This window comes from Rhinopithecus bieti, unplaced genomic scaffold (genome assembly GCF_001698545.2).
Source record: "Rhinopithecus bieti isolate Rb0 unplaced genomic scaffold, ASM169854v2 scaffold_13400, whole genome shotgun sequence".
NCBI lineage: Eukaryota > Metazoa > Chordata > Mammalia > Primates > Cercopithecidae > Rhinopithecus > Rhinopithecus bieti.
In genome coordinates this window covers 363,762-376,646 of record NW_016807991.1, presented here as the reverse complement: position 1 = coordinate 376,646, position 12,885 = coordinate 363,762, and the positions used below count along the sequence as shown (strand labels likewise).

Sequence of the window (12,885 nt, the reverse complement as noted above, 5' to 3'; positions counted from 1 at the left end):
TCATGTTCTAGGTACCTTGCATGGTTGATATATTTGCGAGGTCTATATAAACCTACTACAAAAATGCTACGAATAATTAGTAAAGTGCTCCAAAAATGTTAGTTTTTTAAATGGCTGCTTGAACAGTGGAAATCAGATACTGATGAGGATTTGTTATATAAATGAAATACCTGAATAATTGAAGGGTTTAAATGCTCCACAGCTTTTTAATCACACTCAACCAATGCCGGAGTATATAAATCTATATAGTAATGATCATTTGTCTCACTGTGCTTTTGAATGGATTCATTGACTTTCCTTGTAGGGCAGGGGTATGTGAGTCCCCAGGAGAGCATAAGGTTCCTGTGGGTAGCAAGTAGGTCCGTCCGTTTGCTGATGTCCCTGTAACACCTGCTGCAGAGGGCTGCGTTCTCAACTGAAGTCACTCCCCTGGCTGACCAACTGATTGACCAACAGACTAGGGATAGGGATAGACATTTATAGACATGGAAAGATGTTTTCTAGTCTTGTAACATCTATGATACTCCTTTGACATTCCTGGAAGTGGCATCTATACCTGCTGACTGAAAGCCGGGAGCTATACAGCATCTTGTGCTATTTGCTTGTGCTGGCTGCAGCTGGAAGGGGTGATGTAGAGTAAGATTCCTTTTCCCCAGGACAGTTAGCATTGGTGTTGCTACTTCAAAACAAGATCTTGAGGAAGTCACTTTGCTATCTGATTTGGTAGTGTGCAGAACTCTAAAACTGAAATGCTACCTTCAAGCTGTTGTGTGGATTGGTGTGTTCTATAAAGACCCTCGCACAGTGCCTGGAACATGATAGTGGTTAATAAATACTGTTTTCCATACCGCTTTCATACTGGTGCAGACACGACTCAAGACTACATTTGCTAACTAAACGAGTGCGTGGTGTTATCTGGCAGTTTTCTTGGCAGGAAGGACCATCCTTCCCATCCATCTGCTGCTAGCCACATGGCCCATGCGTCTGTGCCGGTTGTCCCCAGTTCTGTTTCCACAGCTCCTGAAGATGTTACTTCTGCACTTCAGCAGACCCCAGAGTAACTGGTTTTTTGGTTTTTTTCTCTCGTACATAATTATTTTCTTTTCTTTCTTTTTTTTTGAGAAGGAGTCTCGCCCTGTTGCCCAGGCTGGAGCACAGCAGCATAATCTTAGCTCACCACAACCTCCTCCTCCTGGATTCAGGCGATTCTCGTGCCTCAACTTCCCAAGTAGCTGGGATTATAGGCGTGAGCCATCGTGCCCAGCCCCATAATTCATTTCTTATTTCATCTATCAAATATTTATTAAAAACCTCATATATTCCAGGTGCTATGATGGACATTGAGATACTTCTAGGCCAATACCACTGAGCTTAGAACATAAATACAATGTAAAACAAATAAACAAAAAAAGTCTACTTTGAAATTCAGCCAGTGAAATCCGGATAATAAGAAAGGTTACTATTGATTCCCCACCCACTTCCTCAAAAGAAGAATTTTTAACCCATTGCTGAGGCTCAAGATGTTCTTATTCCTTTTTTAGAGAATGTTTTCTTTTCCAAAGCCTGTGAGGAGAAGGAGATTGTAGAAAACAGTATCACAGAAAAGATGCTCTGCAATTTAAACTCTCAATTTAGGAGTCATCAGGCGTTTTCTGTAAAGGCCCATGTAGATAGTAAGTTTCTTAGGCTTTGTGAATAACATGGTTTCTGTTGCAACTACTCAAGTCTGACATTATAGCATGAAGGCAACCACAGATAATATGTAAAAAAAAAAAAAAGCATGACTGTTAAACAATAAAACTTTATTTACAAAATCAGGAAATCTACAAAATTCTGATTAAAAATACAAAAATGTAATAAGTAGAGAGATATTCCATGTTCATGGATTGGAAGACTTGATATTGTTTAGATGTCATTTCTTCCTAACTTGTTCTGTACACTCACCACAATCCCAGTCAAAATCCCAGGCAGCTATTTTATAGAGAATGACAAACTGATTCTAAGGCTTATTTGAAAGGGCCAAGGTAACATAATACTGAAGAAGAATAACAACATTGCAAGACTCACACTACCAGATATCTCACATTAAGGCTGTACTAATCAAGACAGAGTGATATTGGTGAAAGAACAGACAAATAGATCAATGGAACAGACTAGAAGCCCAGAAAAAGACCCACACAAATACAGTCAGTTGATCACTGACAGCACAGGCAATTCAATGGAGAAAGGATAATCTTTTCAACATATGACACTGGAGCAATTAGATATCCATATGGGAAAAAAAAAAACTAGACACAGATCTTACACTTTATACAAAACGAACTAAAATGGACATGAGCCTAAACATAAAATGAAAAACTATAATATTTCTTGAAGCAAACGTAACAGAAAATCTGCATAACCTTGGGTTTGTGACAAGTTCTTAGATATAACATCAATAGCACAGTTGATGAAAGAAAAAATTGATGTCAGGCTTTATTAAAATGGAAAACTCCTGCTATGCAAAGACAATCACATAAAAATGAAAAGACAAGCCACAGACTGGGAGAAAATGTTCACAAAACACGTATCCAAAAAAGACATGTATCCAAAATACACAATCTACAAACAACTCAATTTTAAAAATGGGTAAAAATTATGAACAAACCCTCACTAAAGAAGATACGTAGATGGCAAACAGCTTATGAAAAGATGATCAATATCATTTGTCATTAGGGAACTGCAAATGAAAACAGTGAAATACCTGTTAAAATGACTAAAATTCAAAAACTCACAATACCAGCTTTTGTCAAGAATACAGAGCAACAGGGACTCTCATTCATTGCCGGTGGGAATGCAAAATGGTACAACCACTTTAGAAGACAATTTGACAGTATCTTATAAAACCGGTCTTGCCCTACAGTCAAGCAATCACACTCCTAGGTATTTGCCCAACTGGTTTGAAACATATGTCCACTCAAAAATCCGCATGTGAACTGAGCACGGTGGCTCACGCCTGTAATCCCAGCAATTTGGGAGGCTGAGGCGGGTGGATCGCTTGAGGTCAGGAATTCAAGACCAGCCTGGCCAACATGAGGAAACCCTGTCTCTAATAAAAATATAAAAAAATTAGCTGGGCATGGTGGCACATGCCTGTAATCCCAGATACTTGGGAGGCTGAGGTATGAGAATCACTTGAACCCCGGAAGCTGACATTTCAGTGAGCCAGGATCTTGCCACTGCACTCCAATCTTGGAGTGAAAATCTGTCTGACAGAGTGAAAATCTGTCTCAAACACAAACAAACTGCATCTGAATAGCCGTTTTATTCATAATTGTCAAAAGCTGGAAGCAACCAAGACATCCTTCCATAGGTGCATGACTAAATAAACTGTGGTACATTTATACAATAGAATATGATCCAGCAATGAAAAATATGGAGCATCAAGGCATTGAAAGATATGGACTGATCTTAAATGTCTATTGCTAAGTGAAAGAAGTGAGTCTGAGAAAGCTACATGGGGTAAGATTCCAATTATATGACACACTGGAAAAGGCAAAATATAGGTCTTGTTCCTCTGTCAGTTAAGAGAACCTAGAGTTGGTAAAGAGATTGGTGGTTGCCAGGGGTTCAGAGAAGAGAGAAGGATGAATAGGTGAAACACAGGGACTTCTTTAGGGCAGTGAAGTGATTCTGCATAATATTGTAATGGTGACTATAAGATATTAGGCATTCATTAGAACCCGTAGAACTTTACAGCAGAAAAGTGCACCTTAATTTATGCAACATTTTTTTTTTTTTTTTTTTGAGGCGGAGTCTCGCTCTGTCGCCCGGACTGGAGTGCAGTGGCCAGATCTCAGCTCACTGCAAGCTCCGCCTCCCGGGTTTACGCCATTCTCCTGCCTCAGCCTCCCGAGTAGCTGGGACTACAGGCACCTGCCACCTCGCCCGGCTGGTTTTGTATTTTAGTAGAGACGGGGTTTCACCGTGTTAGCCAGGATGGTCTCGATCTCCTGACCTCGTGATCCACCCATCTTGGCCTCCCAAAGTGCTGGGATTACAGGCTTGAGCCACCACGCCCGGCCAATTTATGCAACATTTTAAAAAAAATTTTTTAAGAGTTTGAGGGATCTCAGGGTGGAATGCAGATGTGACAGAAGGATGTAGAATTCTTACAAACATATGAAAGAACATCAGTGAATGAGGTCAGGGAATAAGGTACTGACCTAAGTAACTTTGAAAATGAGTGAAGTCTGTAAGACTGAAAGAAAAAGGAGCTGTAGGCTGGGCGCGGTGGCTCACGCCTGTAATCCCAACACTGTGGGAGGCCAAGGTGGGTGGATCACTTGAGGTCAGGAGTTTGAGACCAGCCTGGCTAACATGGTGAAACCCTGTCTCTAATAAAAATACAAAAATTGCCAAGCATGGTGGCGCACACCTGTAATCCCAGCTAGTCGGGAGGCTGAGGCAGGAGAATCGCTTGAACCTGGGAGGTGGAAGTTGCCGTGAGTTGAGATCATGCCACTGCACTCCAGCCTGGGTGACAGAGTGAGACTCCATCAAAAATAATAATAATTATTATATTAATAGAGAAAAAGGAGCTGTATACAAGCGCTCTATTGGCATTTCTACCCACCCCCACCAACACACTTTTTTGTGAGGAAGATATGGGTTAGCAATTCTGAAACCATTATACATAAATGCTGGAATTAGTTCAGTAAATGGATCAAAGATTGTGGGAGCCAGGTTTTTCATTGCTAGAATGGGAGCCCACAGATAAGCAATGGGAGGAGATGGAAATGATCCATGTGCTAATGGATTCGAGTTGGAAACATAAGTACAAACCCAGATTTAGCTTAACATAGAAATAGATGATTACGTGTAGAAATATTCATTGATACGTGTATATATACAGGTTAGCACATGCATATATGTCTCCTTGCTCTGTCAGTTGGAAGAACCTAGAAGCACTAGCACTCCAGTAACAATGAGCACACCTAGTGCCTGGTCTTAGTTCCTAAAACCATTTGCCTATAGAAAGAATCAGGGCTCCTTGTAGATATAGCTGACTCTACTGGAGCAGGAAATGCACATAATGAGCCAGGAGCCTCTTGTAGTGGCAGGAAGTAAGAAAATGCTCAAAAAGCAAAACTAAAACAAAGTGAAATTCAAAAAAGCAAAACGATAAAACCCCCACATGCTGGGCACAGCAGTGGCTCATGCCTGTAATACCAGCATTTCGGGAGACCAAGGCGGGAGGATCACGAGGTCAGGAGATTGAGACCATCCTGGCTAACACGGTGAAACTCCATCTCTACTAAAAATACAAAGAAGTTAGCCAGACATGGTGGTGGGCACCTGTAGTCCCAGTTAGAGGCTGAGGCAGGAGAATGGCATAAACCCAGGAGGGAGAGCTTGCAGTGAGCCAAGATCACACCACTGCACTCCAGCCTAGGTGACGGAGCAAGACTCTGTCTCAAAAATAAGTAAATAAATAAATATTCCATATAACCCCCAAAATATAAAGTAAATACCCATGATTCATAATGATAAAGATAAATGACTGGGTAAACAAATGGAAGAGACCAGACACATCTGTGCAGAAGGATTCCAAATAATTTATGTAGCTACTCCACCCCTGAGAAGGAGGAGCATGATTCCCCACTCCTCAAATGTGGGCTTCACATAGTGACTTTCTTCCAAAAACTAGAGTATGGAAAGGGAGAAACAGAAAGTACGAGAAACCCAGCAAACCCTACCTGAGTCAGGTTAATATTGATATCAATAAATTTCATTGATAGCATGGACTTTTTTTTTTTTTTAATGTCAACAAAAGACTTTCACATAGACAAGTAAACAAGCACTTTTTTTTCTTTTTTCTTTTGAGATGGAGTCTTGCTCTATCACCAGACTGGAGTGCTGTGGCACAATCTCAGCTCACTGCAACGTCCACCTCCCAGGTTCAAGCGATTCTCATGCCTAAGCCTCGCAAGTAGCTGGGATTACAGGTGCACACAACCACGCTCGGCTAATTTTTGTATTTTTAGTAGAAATGGGGTTTTGCCATGTTGGCCAGGCTGCTCTCAAATTTGTGAACTCAGGTGATTCACCTGCCTCGGCTTCCCAAAGTGATGGGATTACAAGCGTGAGTCATCACACCTGGCCAATAGCATGGACTCTTGATGTGATGAGAGTGGCACTTTCCATCTGTTGTCTTCCTCCCCAAAGCTCATTATCCCAGTCTAATCAAGAAAAAAAAAAAAAGGGAGACAAGTCCCAACTGAGGAACCTTCAACAAAATATCCCACCAGTATCCCTCAAAACTGTCAAAGTCATTAAAAACAAAGAAAGTCACTCTGAGAATTACCACAACCAAGAGGAGGCTAAGGACTCATGATGACTAAATGTAGTGTGGTGTCCAGGGTGAGGCCTTGGAATACAAAAAGGATATTAGGGCATAATGGAGGAGATTTGAATAACATGTCGTCTTTAGTTAACAATAATTGATCAATATTTGTTCCTTCATCATGACAAATGTGCCACCATAATGTAAGATGTTAATAAAGAAAAAGGGGTGTGGGGTGTGCAGAAAAATTCTGTATTCTAAATAATTTTGAAAACCTGAAACTGTTCTAAAATTAAAATTGTAATTAAAAAAAATACAGGCAATAGGCTGAATTTGGCTCCTGGCTACAGTTTGCTGACTTTACCTGAGATCAGTGTTTTCAAACCTGGCTGCTCATTTTACAAGCTTTATTTTATTTTAGTTTAGTTTAGTTTAGACGGAGTCTCGCTCTGTCACCAGGCTGGAGTGCAGTGGCATGATCTCGGCTCACTGCAACCTCAGACTTCCTGGTTCAAGTGATACTCCTGCCTCAGCCTCCTGAGCAGCTGGGATTACAGGCATGCTCCACCACATCCAGCTAATTTTTGGATTTTTATTAGAGACGGGATTTCACCATGTTGGCCAGGATAATCTCTATCTCCTGACCTCACCATCTGCCCGCCTCGACCTCCCAAAGTGCTGGGATTACAGGTGTGAGCCACCGTGCCCATCCACAAGCTTTATTTTTAAAATAGGTAATTTACATGTTTGAGAATAAAGACATTACGAAAGTTTTTGTTTTGTTTTGTTTTGTTTTGTTTTGTTTTTGAGATAGGGTCTTGCTCTGCTACCCAGGCTGGAGTGGAAAAGCATGGTCACAACTCACTGAAGCTTCACCTTCCCTGGGTTCAGTTGATCCTCCTACCTTAGCCTCCTGAGTAGCTGGGATACACGCCACTGTGACTTGCTGATTTTTTTTTTTTTTGGTCTTTCTGTAGAGGCAGGGTTTTGCCATGTTGCCCAGGTTGGTCTCAAACTCCTAAGCTCAAGCAATTTACCTGCCTCAGCCTCACTAAGAGCTGGGATCATAGGCATGAACCACCACACTTGGCCCTATGAAAAGTCTTAATCTTACCCATTTGGAAAGTATTCTGTCACTCCTTGTTCCCTGTTGTCACTACTTGTATTATTTTCTTTTGTATTCATCCAGTGCTTGTTTATTCAGCACCAAGCAATAATGAAGTGTATTTTTTATTTTCTCCCCTTTTCTACATAAACAATAGTACCCTATAAATACTGTTCTGCCTCTTGCTTTTTTTTTTTTTTTTTGTATATATTCTGGAGATTTTTCAATATTAATGCAGAAAAAATCTTTCTCATTCTTTTTAACCATTGCATAGTATTCTAAGTTATGAGTTTATTTAGCCAGGCTCCTATGAGGGTTGCCTCTAATCTTTGTTATTATAAATTATTCAGTAGTGGATAATCTTACATGTCTGGAGTTAAAAGCTTGAGGAGGTCTGACTTTGATGCCTGCACTCCACTTCAAGTGAATTAAATCAGAAATTCTTAGGGTGGGTCCTAGGCATCCTTATTTTATTTATGTATTTGTTTTTAGATGATGTCTCTCTCTGTCACCCAGGCTGGAGTGTAGTGGTGCGATCTCAGCTCACTGCAACTTCCATTTCCCAGGTTCAAGCGATTCTCCTGCCTCAGCCTCCCAAGTAACTGGAATTTCAGGTGCCCGCCACCACTCTCGGCTACTTTTTGTATTTTTCGTAGAGACGGGGTTTCACCATGTTGGCCAGGCTAATCTCGAACTCCTGACCTCAGGTGATCCACCCACCTAGGCCTCTCAAAGTGTTGGGATTACAGGCGTGAGCCACCGCACCTAGTCGCCATCCTTATTTTAAAAAAAACGTCCTCCAGTGAATCCTAACATGAATCCCAGACTGAGCAGCACTGCTACAGAACAAACACATCCCAGAAGGTTAAAGGAGAATGGTTCTCAAGGCAGGTGACACATCAGAATCACTGTAGCACCAGATAAAAATCTATACAAATATCCATGTACAAGGCTCACCTCAGAAAAACTGGATCATATTCAATGGGAGGAGTACCCAGTGTATTATTTTTTAAAGCTTCCTATGTGTTTCTAATGCACAATTAGGGTTAAGAACCATCAATCTAGGGCAAAAGTGCACCTTGTTAGAGGGAGAGCTGGAGAATTGCCTTTTCTTCCCCTGGATCTTCCAGTCCACTCTCTGTTTCTCTATCCCCTTCCTACACCTGCCTTGGAGTGTCGCTAGGAAGTAGACCTAGGACAGGATGAACGGCAAGTCAGGGTGAGTGCCCACAATGCAAGAGTGGGGTGGTGGGCTTGTGTCAGCCCACGGGCAGCATGAACATGAAGGGAATGCCTGCCATCAGAGGGTGCACATCACTGCCCATCCGTGAGCTCTGGATTAATATTTTCCAGCCCTTGATGGACTTTTGTTTCCTTCCGGCAACCTCTCTTTGCCGTCGTCAGAGCTGTGGTGAGTTCTGAGGGTATGGGTGTACAGACCGAAACTTCTCTTTCCTCATCTTTACTTAATCTCAATGAGTTGGCTTGAAATCTAGGCCATGACATGCTTTGGGCATTGCTTCCTCATTGTGTCATGGGAAAAGACAAGGGGAAGCGAAGTTTTAAAGAAAGGACTCTCCCTTAGTATTTGACATGTGTTGAGTGATTACTCATGGTACTCTTGCCCCAGATGTATGACGTTTTATTTTATAATCAATGCGAAACTGAGGTACAGAGAGGTTAAGAAATTTATCCAAAGTGACACAGTTGGGTAGTGTCAAGGGAAGTGGATCTCAAAACAAGGTTTACCCATCTCCAAAGCCTAAGCTCTGTGCTATCCTGCCTTCTTCCTATAGAGATTGAGAATTTTCTTCTGATTTCTGTATATCCTCGAGGACTGTCATCTTCAATGGAATCCAAAATGTTGGTGGCCTCCACCTTGAGGAAGCATAAAAGGGATCTCTCTCTATATATATATTATCTGCTCCTATTCCAAGATTAACTTTCTGCAGGATGCAAAAGCAATTACTTTGCATCTCCAGTGCAGCCATAGGGCTTTGTCATAGTCGTGAACTCAAGGGTTCTTCAAAAAGTTCCTCCTGGAACTCCACAAATACCATCTGCTCTAACAACCATTACAGTAACCATTAGGGTTTCCAGGCATATAGAAGTCTTACCCTCATTGCCTCATTTAACCTTCATTCCACCTTATTAGATAAGCAAACTGGGACCCCAAGAACTTAAGTCACCTGCCGAAGGTCACAGCACTAGGAAGTATTACTGCCAGATTCAAATTCAAGTCTCATTTGACACCACAGCTTGTGCTCAAGCATTGCCCTGCCCATTCCAGTGCATTTTCTAGGGAAACTTTCTTTTTCACCCCCTGGCGAGTCTTTCCACTTTCCTCTAGCTATCCCTAAAGACATTCAAAACTTTTAAGTCTCTTTCTCTTTCTTCCCTTACCCAAGCGAGGGAGAATTAGGCCACAGTGGATGGATTGATACGTGGAGTTAACCCATGTCTTCCCCAACCATGGCCACACTAATTCCAGACAGTAGAATCAGGGGCAAGGAGCTGGAGTGAGAACCCAAGGGTTAATATTGCTATAGTGGGAAAGTTATCTGCTTTGTTGTAAAACACAGCTTCCCAGCACTACAGAAGGGGCTATTAGCATGCAAATGTACTTTGCCTCATGCTTTTTAATGTTTTACTTCTGTTAATTGCTGAAACCGGTTGTAATTTCTGAGCACTGCTGGCTTCAGGGAAGCAGTTTCCTCTAAAGGGAGTTATCATTGCACCTGGAAAGATTTGAATTCTAATTTTATTAACCAGTTGGGTGAGGCATTTTCGCTACTTCTCAAAGGGAAAAAAAATAGTTGGTTGAAGTAAGAAACCTTCACATTGTACTTAGTTTCCTCTGAATTCTTTGGTTTGGAACCTGGTGTTCTCCATAAGAGATCAAGAATCACGTATGAGGCCGGGCGCGGTGGCTCATGCCTATAATCCCAACACTTTGGGAGGCCGAGGCGGGTGGATCACGAGGTCAGGAGATCGAGACTATCCTGGCTAACACAGTGAAACCCCGTCTCTACTAAAAATACAAAAATTTAGCCAGGCATGGTGGCTGTAGTCCCAACTACTTGGGAGGCTGAGGCAGGAGAACGGCGTCAACCCGGGAGGCGGAGCCTGCAGTGAGCCGAGAGGGTGCCACTGCACTCCAGCCTGGGTGACAGAGCGAGACTCCATCTAAAAAAAAAAAAGAAGAAGAAGAGTCACATATGAGATTTGATAAAGATAACAGGGAGTTTGTTAAAGACTTTAGATATCAGGCTCCCAGTTATAAATTTGCAGTGAAAAATATTTCCAATTTTTTTCTCATTCCAGGGACAATCTAGATGAGTAAATTGCTTTTAAGGTGACTTACAAATCTGAAATTCTACTTTCTATGAAGTAGAAATGACTAGAGAAGGGAACCCCTGCTATGGTAAGACAAATTTGCTGCTAGCACCCAGCAAGGCCTTCTCAGCCAGTTTAAGAAAGTGACTTCCCACCTTACCTCCATCGACAAATACATCACAATGGATTTTTTTTTTTCTTTTCAGCAGTGGATGCAGAGATTCTGAAACTGGACAGGGGTTCCAGAAAACAAGTCATTTCTCTAGACCTTCCATAGACGCCATTGTTGATCAAGCCATTTTCATTTTTCAGGAAGTATTTTATTATGGAAGTCCCGAAGACCATTAGCCCTACCTGGCACTGGCTTTCTGGTTGAAAAGCAGCATTGTGGAGCCTCAAACAACATCAGAGGCAACTACTCCCCCTCCCTGTGGATTTAGGACCGCTGTATGCAGAGGTCTGTACTTGAGAGCCAGATAGAGTAGCCAGCAGTGGCATAACTATGTAGGGAGATGATGCAATTGTCACCTAGACCCCACTGGATGCAGAAATGTCAATGGAAAAACAAATTCTGCATCTGCTGAATTTGCTCTGTCAATGCTTGCATTTTCTTGTCATTTACTATATAGAAAGAATTATTAGTATCTTTTATCTGTCAGTTATTGATCCACTGTTTTTTTTTTTTTTTTTTTTTTTTTTTTTTTTTTTTTTTTTTTTTTTTTTTTTTTTTTTTTTGGCAGTTCTCCTATTTGTTAGTTTGTTCTCCCAGTTGAATTCTGAGTTTCTGGGAATCTCTAGTGCAATGAGAAATGATGGAGAACCAATTCTCATTATCTGATGAAGGAAAGAGCCATGTACCTACAACATGTAGGTATCTCATTATCTGATGAAGGAAAGAGCCATGTACCTACAACAGCAAAGGCTTATAAACCTTCTCCTGCCTTGGGTTTATGGTCACGTGCTGTAGGTGTCTTGTCTTCCCACGCACACCTGTCTGCATCCTCATGGTGCATCCTCAGGATGTCCCGTACAGTGTCTTACCAATGGTTATACTTTTATAACAATGTGCTAATAAAAGCATGGATTACAAAACAAAACAGAAGATATGGGTTTCCCTGTTGATTTAGATATGCACAAGCTTTCTGGGTTGGGAGACTGCAGTGTCTGGACTGTCTGGAGTCGAAGCAATGTTGAATCTATAACAGCAAGAAGCCATTTCAACAGAGCAAGTATCAGGCTCTGGGCTGAGCTTTGAAGGAAAACTAAAGAGAGGACAAGAGGAGTTTCCTTCCCATGCAGAGGAGGCTGGAATATTGTACGTGAGTGAAGTGATGAGCTTTAAAGATTCATCCGTGCTGTTAGCCCACTGTATCAAATGATGGATTCTTTCATTTTGACTTTTTAAGTTTCTTTTTAGTGGTAGTTGGGAGTGGAGGTGGTTAGTGAGAAGGGAAAGACTTTTTTTTTGAGCACCTTGTTTGTACCATTTACATTCATCGACAACTCAGAAGAATCCAACAGGTAGGTTTTATCTCTATTTTGCTTTAAAAAGAAATTGAGGTGATGGGTGCTGACGAGTTGATGGGTGCAGGCACACCAACATGGCACCCAGTATACATCTATGAAGAAACAACCATGCTATTGTCATGTACCCTAGAACTTAAAATATTAATAAATAATAATAATAATAATAATTATGTAATCCAAAAAAAAAAAAAAAAAAAAGAAATTGGAGGGTTGGAGGTTCAACATGGATGCCCCCAGGGCCTGCCCCAGGCTACAGGAGCAGTGAGAGAGTCCTAGTGCTAGGGTTTAGGTCGGTTCTTCCTGATACCAAAACATTCCCCTCCACTGCCCCTCCCCAGAACTGCCTTCCAGAAGGACCAGAATTGCCCATTTGCAGAACTGGCAGTGGGGAGGGACTGTTCCAAGGGGGCCTTAGTCGCAAGTGGCCGAGCTCTGCTTCCCAGCCACCCACCAGCCCTTCCCCTCCCCGACAATTTCCACTTGTTTCCTTCAGAGGAAACATGACTTTTCCCATTGACGGAACTCCCAGGCCAACAATACGCCTATGGCATGCCCCCCTTCCCTGGACCCGGCTTTGACGCTGGCATGTCCC

The 12,885-nt window shown here is 41.9% G+C and overlaps 1 long non-coding RNA gene across 1 annotated transcript; it reads left to right on the top strand.

Annotated features, from left to right (window-relative positions):
- Window positions 1–11,009: 11,009 nt before the first annotated feature.
- Window positions 11,010–11,862, top strand: LOC108537338 (uncharacterized). Its single transcript, XR_001887765.1, has 3 exons — window positions 11,010–11,223; window positions 11,507–11,633; window positions 11,683–11,862. It is a non-coding gene; the product is annotated as an uncharacterized LOC108537338 (long non-coding RNA).
- The last annotated feature ends 1,023 nt before the right edge of the window (window positions 11,863–12,885 follow it).